Consider the following 10,469-nt stretch of genomic DNA (forward strand, 5'->3'; position numbering starts at 1 on the left):
GAGTATCATTTAGGAGACCAGTATGGTGTTTAGAAACAGAAAAGCCAAATTGGGCACGCTGTAGAATTCCGATGAAATGGAATAAAATGAACGTTTTGACAATTGAGGGTTTTGGGTGTCTGATTAAGTGCAGTTGATGTTATCTGTATTGCTGTGATTATAGCAAAACGCCATGGGATAAATATTCTAATAGCATCCCTCTTCCAAATTAATTACCACATCTCCCCTGGCTTTGGCTTTGGAGAACCTGGGTCTCATCATGACTGGCCTTTCTTGGTAGCTGGCTTTAGTCCTGGACACCTTCAGTCATCTTGGATAAGACTAAGGGATCTCACAGGTGTGGTTTGGTGGAGAGTGAGATCCAATGGCCTGAGACTGTCACGTAAGTGAACTTCCCGGGGGCTGTAGTTCCTTATACTTTATAGGGTTCTGCCTCTAGCTCAGTCTCTAACTAGTTGTGGTATCCTGGACAAACCACTTCCCCTGATTAGCCCTCATTTTTTCCATTTTTCAAATAAGTGGGCTGGATTGATTTTCTCTATTGTCTTCTGCAGTTGTAAAGTGCCAGGCTATCAGTAACCTGCCTAACAATAATGCCCACTCACCTTTCCTATTTATCATAATAATATTAATACAATAGCCTTGATCTGTATAATGCTTTATTCACTTTTAACATCCACAGAAACTGTGCAGATAGCTTGAGCTAAGAATCATTCAGCACCTCTACAAATAAATCTCCCTTTTCAGGGAGTGGTGTTTAGGAAAGCTTTACAAATGAAATGATCCCAGAGCAAGTGTTTGTAAGACATTTATACAGAGAAAGAAAGAAAGAAAGAAAGAAAGGCAAGGGGAAAAGGCAAACTGTTTTTCTTCAACAAATAATGAGAATCAGTTTGTTTACATGCTTCTTTACATCCCTAAATGCTTTAAGAAAGCTTTGTTGCTTAAACTGTAATTTCACAGTCAATTAATCTACCACATATTGTATGCTTGTATCTGTAGGTTGCTGTTCTAGGCACCCAAATCTCACAAACTGCAAATTTTTTCTTCCTTTTTAGGTTAATTTAAATGTGACTGCTGATTTGCACTAGATTTGTAGGGGAAAACACTTTAAAAACTGAATAAAAAACCAGAAGAGCCTTTTGTCAGATACAGCTCCATGTTAGATATGGCTCATGTTTGGCTCTGGTGTATCAGAATATGAGATTTGGACCTTAGATAGCAGTTCCTGCTCTCCTTTGCGGATGGATTTTTTTTTTTTGGTCAAAGTGTAGCATTATGCCAAAGGGTTCAGAGGAAACAGCATAAAAGAGTCACACGATTCCCTTCATGATTTTCATGAAAATCCATTGGGAAATAAACAAATGGAGCAATCTATGAGTTGGCTGGCTTCTGAAGGAGACAAGAGGGAAGAGTACTAGACTGTGTTAGGGTTCTTATGTTCGAGTCCCAGCTCTGCTACTTGTTGGAGTGACCTTGGGTGAATCACTGCACCTTGCTGGCCATCAGCTCCTTCTGAAAATAGATTGAGTTGATTGACTGCTATGCCCTCCATGCTTTTAATGTGCATGATTCTATGATTTGAGTCTTTCCAAGAATCTTAATTGTTATTAGAGACGTATCAGAGAGAAGCCATAGAAGTAAACACATTTTCATTTCCAAGTATTTTGGAATAAACGTGCAACACATGAACAAAAATTGGTAAGTAACTGTGGTCACTGACAGAATTTTCTGTTGGGGCTGAGGACAGGGTTGTGTTGGTGGTGCTTCTGGCTTCTCCAATCACTTTGGTTGGAAAGAACATTTTAGGGGTCATCATCTAGTGTTTTAGTTTATGTCTGAATGAGACTGTAAACTTCACAGGACAGGAATTCTGTCTTTTGTGCTTTATGTTCTATAAAGTACCATATAGATTTACACAGCTCTATAAATTATAAGAATAAAAATAAGTGCTGATCTAACACATTCATCCGTTTAATATTTAGCAGATTTTAGTGATGCCTTCAATATTTTATCACCAGATATTTTATGGTGTTTGGAGTTTTTATGATGGTCTCTCAGAGACAGACTTTAAGTTTAAATTTTGCCTTTTGGAGAGGCATCAATTCTGAATGCTCCTTCTGGGGCCCATTCTTTAGCCATCAGAAGACTCGTGGCTGACTTACCTCGGGAGCCTCTTTAAGGCTATCTGCTGTTGCATCAGTGGTTCCCTTTGGGTGACATACAGCACTTTTCATTTCTATGTATACTTTTCCAATTTTACACAATTTGTGGACAGCTCTTTTTAGGTGAATCTTTCTAAAACATTGACTTCATCATACCATTTTCTTGTTAAAAACTCGCAATGTTTCTAAACTTAAGTTTTAACCTCCTGGCTTGAAATTCAAGATTCTCTATCAGCAGAGAAACATATTCTAGTATCTTTCACTTGCCAAGCAAGCAAGCAAGCAAGCAAGCAGACTAATTACCAGAAACTTCTCTTGAAGTCATCTATCACTGCTTTATCTGTTTTCTTTTTAGCAAGGTTTATTGGAAAGGTTTTCTATAATCAGTCTCCACTTTCTTACCCTCTAGTCACTCTTCAGCCCACTCCAGTCTGACCCCTGTCACTCTAGTAAAACTACTTTTTTATGGTTACCAACAATCTCCATGTTGCCAAAACCAGTGGCCACTTCCCTGTCCTCCCTACCTTGACCTCTCACCAGTGGTCAGCACGTTCCTTTGGTTTTCCTTTTGCCTCTCTTACTGCTCCTTTCAGCTTTTTTTTTTTTTTTTTTTTTTTTTGCTACCTCTTCTACTAGACTCTGGAATACTGGAAGGTTTCCAAGCTCAGTCTAGAGACCTCTTCTCTTTCTTCACTTTTTATATGACTAACTGTACTCAGTCCCATGGCTTTAAATATCCTTTACAGGCTGATGAGTATTTTAAAAATATCTTTAATGACTGCCCTGGACTCCAGACTTCTGTAGCCAACAGTCTACTTTGAATCTCTACTTGGATATTATAGCTAAACACAGTCAGCTCTCTTCTCACTATCCACTTTTCCATACTAGAACCATAATATTGTTTGGGATAGCAATGGGCATAGCTAAGAATGATATTTTCTAGACTCTCTTCCAGTTATGGGTAGCCATGGGAGATGCCAACCAAAATCTTCTGGGGCTTTCTGGAAATTGTTTAACCTTGATAAAGACACACAACATTCCTGATATGGTTTGGCTGTGTCCCCACCCAAATCTCATCTTGAACTATAGCTCCCATAAACCCCACCTGTTATGGAAGGGACCTGGTGGGAGGTAATTGAATCATGTGAGTGGGTTTTTTCCCACGCTGTCCTCATGATAGTGAATAAGTCTCATGAGATCTGATGGTTTTATAAGGGACTTTCCCCCCTGTTGCTCTGCACTTCTTGCTGACGCCATGTGAAGAAGGATGTGTTTGCTTCCCTTTCCGCCATGATTATAAGTTTCCTGAGTCCTCCCCAGCCATGCTGAACTATGAGTCAATTAAACCTTTTTCCTTTATAAATTACCCAATCTTGCACATGTCTTTATTAGCAGCATGAGAAAAGACTAATATACTTCCTCATTTTGCTTCCTTCTTATTCCTGCCTGAAACTTGGACCAGAAGTTGGAGATAGAACACATACTGTAATCATGGGGCAGCTGTAGAATGAAAGCCATTATTTTTTTGGTGCTTGAGCAGGAAGAAAAAGGGATCCTTGAATAGCTCTATCAACCATGATGTAGTTACATCTTCCTGTTTTTTTTTTTTTTTTTTTTTTTGCCATATGAGAAAAATAAATGCCTTACTGATTAGGCCCTTGCTACCAAGTTTCTGCAGGTAGTTCCTATCCGTGAGAGATATAGGTAGAAAATAGGTATAAAAAATAACATGTCTAATAAGGAACTCTCTTGATTTTCCCCTGTCCACTGACCAAATTCTTTTTCAGGTCATCCCCATTTCAGTAAGAAGTTTCACCATCTTCCAGACTGCTCAGGTCAAAAGCCTAGATGTCAACCTTGGTTCTTCTCTTTCCCTTCTTCCCTCTTCTGTCAAAATCACCAGCATGTCCTGCATGTTCTGCTTCCAAAATACACCTCTAGACTGTTCACTTCTCTCACTCTTGGGGCCACCCCCAAAGGTCCAGCCTATGTCTTTGCTACAGGCTTCTCCTGATCATCTCCCTGCTTCTTTCCTTACCCCTCCCTCCAGTATCCATTCTTCTCATAGCTACCAGTGAGCTTTAAAAAATACAAATTGCATCACTTAACTTGCTTACCAGAACTATTTGCCCAAACCTAAAATAATTTAATGAGTTTCTGTTGCAATTAAAATAAAGGGTAGAAAAGGGCTGACAGTCTGTCCCTGACTGCTCTGCTGAGGTGGCCCACCACTCTCCCTCTCTCTTTCCCTGTGTACCTGCCATGTCAGCCTTCTTTCTGTCTTTGAATATGAGCATGAATGATTTTTCCCTTCAGGACAAATGTTCTTGCTGTTCCCTCTGCCTGATACCTGCAGGTTGACCCGTCCTCATAATTTAAGTCTCAGCTCAAATGTTACTGGAAAGAGGTCCCAATTCAGACTCCAGAGAGGGTTCTTGGATCTCATGCAAAAAAGAATTTGAGGCGAGTCCATAGAGTAAATTGAAAGCAAGTTTGTTAAGAAAGTAAAGGAATACAAGAATAGCCATTCCATAGGCAGAGCAGCCCAGAGGGCTGCTGGTTGCCTATTTTTATGGTTATTTCTTGATTACATGCTAAATAAGGGGTGCATTATTCATGCCTCCTCTTTTTAGAACGATAGGGTAACTTCCCGATGTTGCCATGGCATTTGTAAACTGTCATGGCGCTGGTGGGAGTGTAGCAGTAAGGACGACCAGAGGCCACTCTCATTGCCATCTTGGTTTTGGTGGATTTTGGCCGGTTTCTTCACTGCAACCTGTTTTATCAGCAAGGTCTTTATGACCTGTATCTTGTGCTGCTCTTCTAGTTCATCCTGTGACTTAGAATGCCTAACCATCCTGGAAGGCAGCCCGGTAGGTGTCAGCCTTATTTTACCCAGCTTCTACTCAAGCTGGAGTTGCTCTGGTTCAAATGCCTCTGGCACAAACACCGTCTCCTGAGAGTGGCCTTCCCTCAGCACCCTGATGGAAGCAAGCAGTCTCCTCTGACCTGGAATGCCTATTCTTTTATTTACCTCCAAATCAAATCAAATCAAATCTACCTGAAGCCTTATTATCTCTGAAGAGACTTTCCTGGATTACTGTGCTCCACAAAGATTTTTTTTGTTTCCTGATCTCCATAGGACTTACCTGTGCCAACTTTTCCAGAATATGAGTATACTAGACCCAGTCTTGTGCTGCTGTCAAGTTGATTGGTATGCATGCCTCATTTTCCCACATAGAGAGTAAGCTTTTTTTTTTTTTTTTTTTTTTTGACAGGGTCTCACTCTGGTTGCCAAGGCTGGAGTGCAGTGGCACGATCTCAGCTCCCTACAGCCTCAACTTCTTGGGCTCAGGTAATTCTCCCACTTCAGCTTCTTGAGTAGCTGGGATTATGGGCATGCGCCACCATGCTGGCTAATTTTTTGTGTTTTTAGTAGAGACGGGGTTTTGCTATGTTGGCCAGGCTGGTCTCGAACTCCTGGACTCAAGAAATTTGCCCTCTTCAGTCTCCCAAAATGCTGGATTTACAAACTTGAGCCACTCACTGTGCGCAACCTAGTGTAAACTTTTCGAAAATGGCAGATGTATTAGTCCATTCTCACATTGCTATAAAGAACTACCTGAGACTAGGTCAATTGTAAAGAAAAGAGGTTTAATTGGCTCATGGTTCCGCAGGCTGTACAGGAAGCATGGTTGGGGAAACCTCAGGAAATTTACAATCATGGCAGAATGCTAAGGGGAAGCCAGCATGTCCCACATGGCTGGAGCAGGAGGAAGACAGAGAGTGAAGGGGAAAGTGCCACACACTTTTAAATAACCAGATCTTCTGAGAACTGTATCAGGGGATAGCACTAGGGGCATGGTGCTAACCCATTAGAAACCGCCCTGTGATCCAATCACCTCCCGCCAGGCTCCACCTCCAACACTGGGGATTACAATTCAAAATGAGATTTGGGTGGAGGCACAGATCCAACCCATATCAGCAGGTTTTCAATTTTCTTTCATAACTTGAGGGCTTGCTAATAACTTGAGTGCTTGGCTCATGGTGGGGGCTTAAAAATATATATTAATTTAGTGACGTTCATATTTTCTGTAAGTGGTGCTTTTATAGAAATCATCTGCTTTTGTCTTTACCCTGGAGGGCTTTTGAGGTAAATAGTTCCCTGCTGGATTATAAAAAGAATCTACTAACGCTTTAATTTTTCATTTTGTCTCCGTGGCTAACATCAAGCTAGGCTCCCAGTATATTAGAACATAAAGGACGTTTTGCAACAATTTTCTTCCAGTTGGATTCAGAACTGAAAGTGAAGGTAGTCACGGTATTGATTGACATTTTTTTTTCCACGAATATGCATACACGTTGGTGGGAAAGGCAGAGCCCAAAAAGTGATGGTGAACTTTAGCTTTTAGAAGTTTTGTTCCAATGTAGAGAAAGTTGCATTTGTCTCTATTCAAAATGATGCTATGGATCATTTTCAGTAGGGCTGGAGTTCTGGTTGATTTTTCCAGAAGTGATTAGCAATCATGGATTTGTGCAGATTTGCCCATTATTCTTTCCTGGTATCCATGGCAACCAAAATGGTACATCTTTGAGAAGCTTAATGGGGACAATCAAGGGAGGTTTTCTTGGTGAAAAGCAAGCTGGTCAGTTTGAGCTTCCAATCCCCACCTCAGGTCTCATTAGCACCCAGTCATCATCAAGCCGAATGAACCAGCCCAGGAAATAAAAAATTACTCTGTAAGGGTATCTTATTCTCACTTTTTTTTTTTTTGAGATTTGCAATAACTGAAATTTGGTCAAAATTCAATAAAGCTAGAACTAGCCATCTCTTAAAAATTTGTTCATTTCTTGTGGCAATGAGGCTGGCAATCCTGCAAATGAACCCTGCTCAATCCTGTCCAGATCTAGCTTTGCTTTGCATTCAGAAAAGTTCAGCTGAAGTTTAAATCCAATCTATAATAAAAGAAATGAATCTTTAATAATATGAAAGATCAAAACCCAGAGAAATTTCAGTTGGGGTTATCACAGAACACTCTTTCTCTGATATAGTTACCATATTTTAAGGGGATTGTAAAATTCTCCATATGTTTACAAGCAGGATCTAAGGAGCAATAATCTCAAAACAGGCACTCAGGAAACATTAAGTAAATTTAATACCACCCTTTCTAGTAAAAGTAAAGAAAAGCTTCAAAGTAACAATTTGAAAAGTATGAAGCAAATATGTCCACACTAAATATTGTAAATCAATAGGAATTGCTCTAAATGGCACCTTGGCTATAGTTCTTAGAGAAAAGATGTCTTTTTCTTTTTACATCCCAGGGCTACATTTTTACCTTTTTGTTTTAACTGAGGTTGTATGAGGAAAATAGTTTTCTCTTTGAAATGTATCCATTGACTTGGCACCTAACTAATCCAGTTTATTCTGTGTGTCTAGGCAATATTCTGTGCATCTTGGTGAAAAGGTTATCTGCATTAACAGATCTTTGCCAAACTTCTTCTGGTGTTCACTGCTTAGGTAGTGGAAGACTAGAGGACAATGTGTATGCATGTTTTGGTGCTGAGAGTTTTCCACGAACGGATGGCAAAGCGATAAACTAAAAACATATGCACTGCATTGTAAACATTTCCTCCTGAGTGATTTGGCAGACTGACAGTTATCAGACAAGAAAAGTGAGGTTGTTCAGAGCCATAGGAAAAATTTAATCCTTGAAAATAAGGAACTAGGCAGGAAGTTATTTGCATATTTAACTCTCAAAACAAAGAAGTGAGTTCCTCCAACTAAGATGTTATTTTTGAACTCAGCTGTGGGAGACCGATGATTTGTATCAGTTTGGGGTTTGATAGCTTCCTTTAATTACTCAAGAGTCTTCTGCACAGGTTTCTTTAAGAAGTTTGTTAAATAATTTATTTTTAAGTTTTATCTCGTCTCAGAAAATCCAGAGTGCTTTAATAGGGGCTGCTTTGGGGGACTCCCAAAGTAGGCGTTTCCTAAAAGAACTTTCTGAAGTAGACTCAGGAAGATCTGAAGAAAGAGACTTAGACACTGAGTTTCAGTTTTCTAAGGAAAGCTTCACAAAAGATCAAAGGAAGGGACAGGTTCCAAGAAGGATTTCTCTGAACAACCAGTCAGAGCAGGGAGGTCATTTTCCCTGTGGGCTGCCCTTGCCCCTGGTCCTCTTTAGATCTGGCACCTGAGGCTCACATCAGTTCGGAGCTCCTTTTGGCATTCCTCTGGGAAGGTACTGAGCATTCTGTGTCCTCCACGTCACCGCTACTTTCCCGTGGAGCAATGTCTACCTCCCAGTGAGCTGTTTCTCCATGGTGAAGCCCAATTGGTGATGGGTGCTCCATCTTGTTCTGGGCCTCTTCTAAGGCCATGTGGCATCACACAAACCACAGCGTGATGGTGACACGGGCTTAAGAAGAAGCCCATGTGGAACAAGATGAAAATTAGCCTCCAGTAAACAAAATAATGGCAAAGAGGAGAGACACTGTGTCAAAGAGCATGTGGGCAGATTCTCATGAGAACTGCAATGAGGAGGATGACACATCTCTCCCAGTCCTCTGGCACCCACAACAGCTGGCTCTAGTGACCACTTCTAAGTGGAGAGGAAAACTTTTTAAAACATTTATAGACTTTGTAGAGCAATTATAGGTTTACAGAAAAAAAATAAACAGAAAGAACAGGGAGTTCCCACATACTCTGTCCCCTCCCTGCAATTTCCCCATTGTTAACATATTGCATTGGTGTGGTACATTTGCTACAATTGATGAGCCAATATTGATAGATTATTATTAAACTCAAATCCACAGTTTATATTAGAGTTCACTGTTTATGTTACAAACTTCTATGGCTTTTGCCAGATGCCTAATGATATGTTTTTACCACTTTAGTATCACATAGAATAGTTTCATTGTCCTAAAAATCCTTTGTACTCTCTCTATACAATTTATTCTTCCATCCCTCACCTACCAATCCCTGGCAACCGCGAATCGCTGATCCTTTTACTACCTCTATAGCTTTGCTTGTTCCAGAATGCCAGATAGCTGGAATCATACAGTTTCAGACTGGTTTCTTTTACTTAGCAATATGAATTTGGGTTTCATCTGTGTCTTTTTGTGGCTTGATAACTCATTTCTTTTTATGACTGAATAATATTCAGTTGTATGAATGTACCACATTTTGTTTATCCATTCACCTATTGAAGGTCAACTTGTTTGCTTCTGATTTTGGCAATTATGAATAAACTGCTATTGAGATCTGTATGCAGTTTTTTGTGGATGCAAATTTTCAGCTTATTTGGGTAAGTACCAAGAAATACAATGCTGGATAGTATGTTAAGAATGTATTTAGTTTTGTACAAAACTGACAAATTGTCTCCCAAAGTAGCTGTACCATTTTGCATTCTCACTGGCAATGGATGAAGGTTCCCGGTGCTCCACCTCCTCACATCCTTGCCAGCATTTGGTGTTGTTGATGTTTTGGGTCTTAGTCATTCCTATAGGTATGTAGTGGTATCTCATTGTTATTTTAATTCACATTTCCCTGATGTAGGGCATCTTTTCATGTGCTTATTTGCCATCCATATATCTTCTTTGGTGAGACGTCTGTTCAGATCCTGCCCACTCTTTAATGGGGTTGTTGGTCTTCTTATTGTTGAATTTTAAAGAGTTCTTTGTATATTTTAAATACAAGCCCTTTATTAGATTTGTGTTTTGCAAATATATCTCCCAGCAGGTATGTTTCTCCTAGCTTATTGCTTGTATTTTTGTTTTCTTAACAGTATCTTTTAGAGCAGGAGTTTTTAATTTGGAATTTTTTTTGGGGGGAAATTTTGAAATATTAGAGGTGCCAAAGTAGTTGTGGTTGGTGAGGGAAGAAGAGGAGAGAGGAAGAAGGAATTTTAAAAGAGTATTGCTGTGACCTACATACTTCCTTCAGAATATTTGAGAAACGCAAGTAAAGAACTTGAGTGAGTCTGAACCCACGTTGTGGTTGTTGGACTGTACTTGAATGTGAGGACTCGGCACCTGAACTTCGTGGGCACAGCTTTCCTGTGCTCTGTGACTCTGGGTGGCTGGATATGAGCATCACATGAACATATGTGAAGGGCATAAGGCAATTGGTAGGGGTGCTGTAAATGTGAGTGTGCTCTATATAGGAACACTGTGGGCACATGGGACTGCCTGAGAGCAGTCTGGACACAAACAAGGCCACCCCAAGGGGCCTCGTTGCTGCTCTTGTTCTGACTCCACCTCTTTCATTCCTCTGCATTGAAAGGGAAAGAGAAGAGTCAGCCT

This window comes from Pongo pygmaeus, chromosome 10, assembly GCF_028885625.2.
Source record: "Pongo pygmaeus isolate AG05252 chromosome 10, NHGRI_mPonPyg2-v2.0_pri, whole genome shotgun sequence".
NCBI classification, from domain to species: Eukaryota; Metazoa; Chordata; class Mammalia; order Primates; family Hominidae; genus Pongo; species Pongo pygmaeus.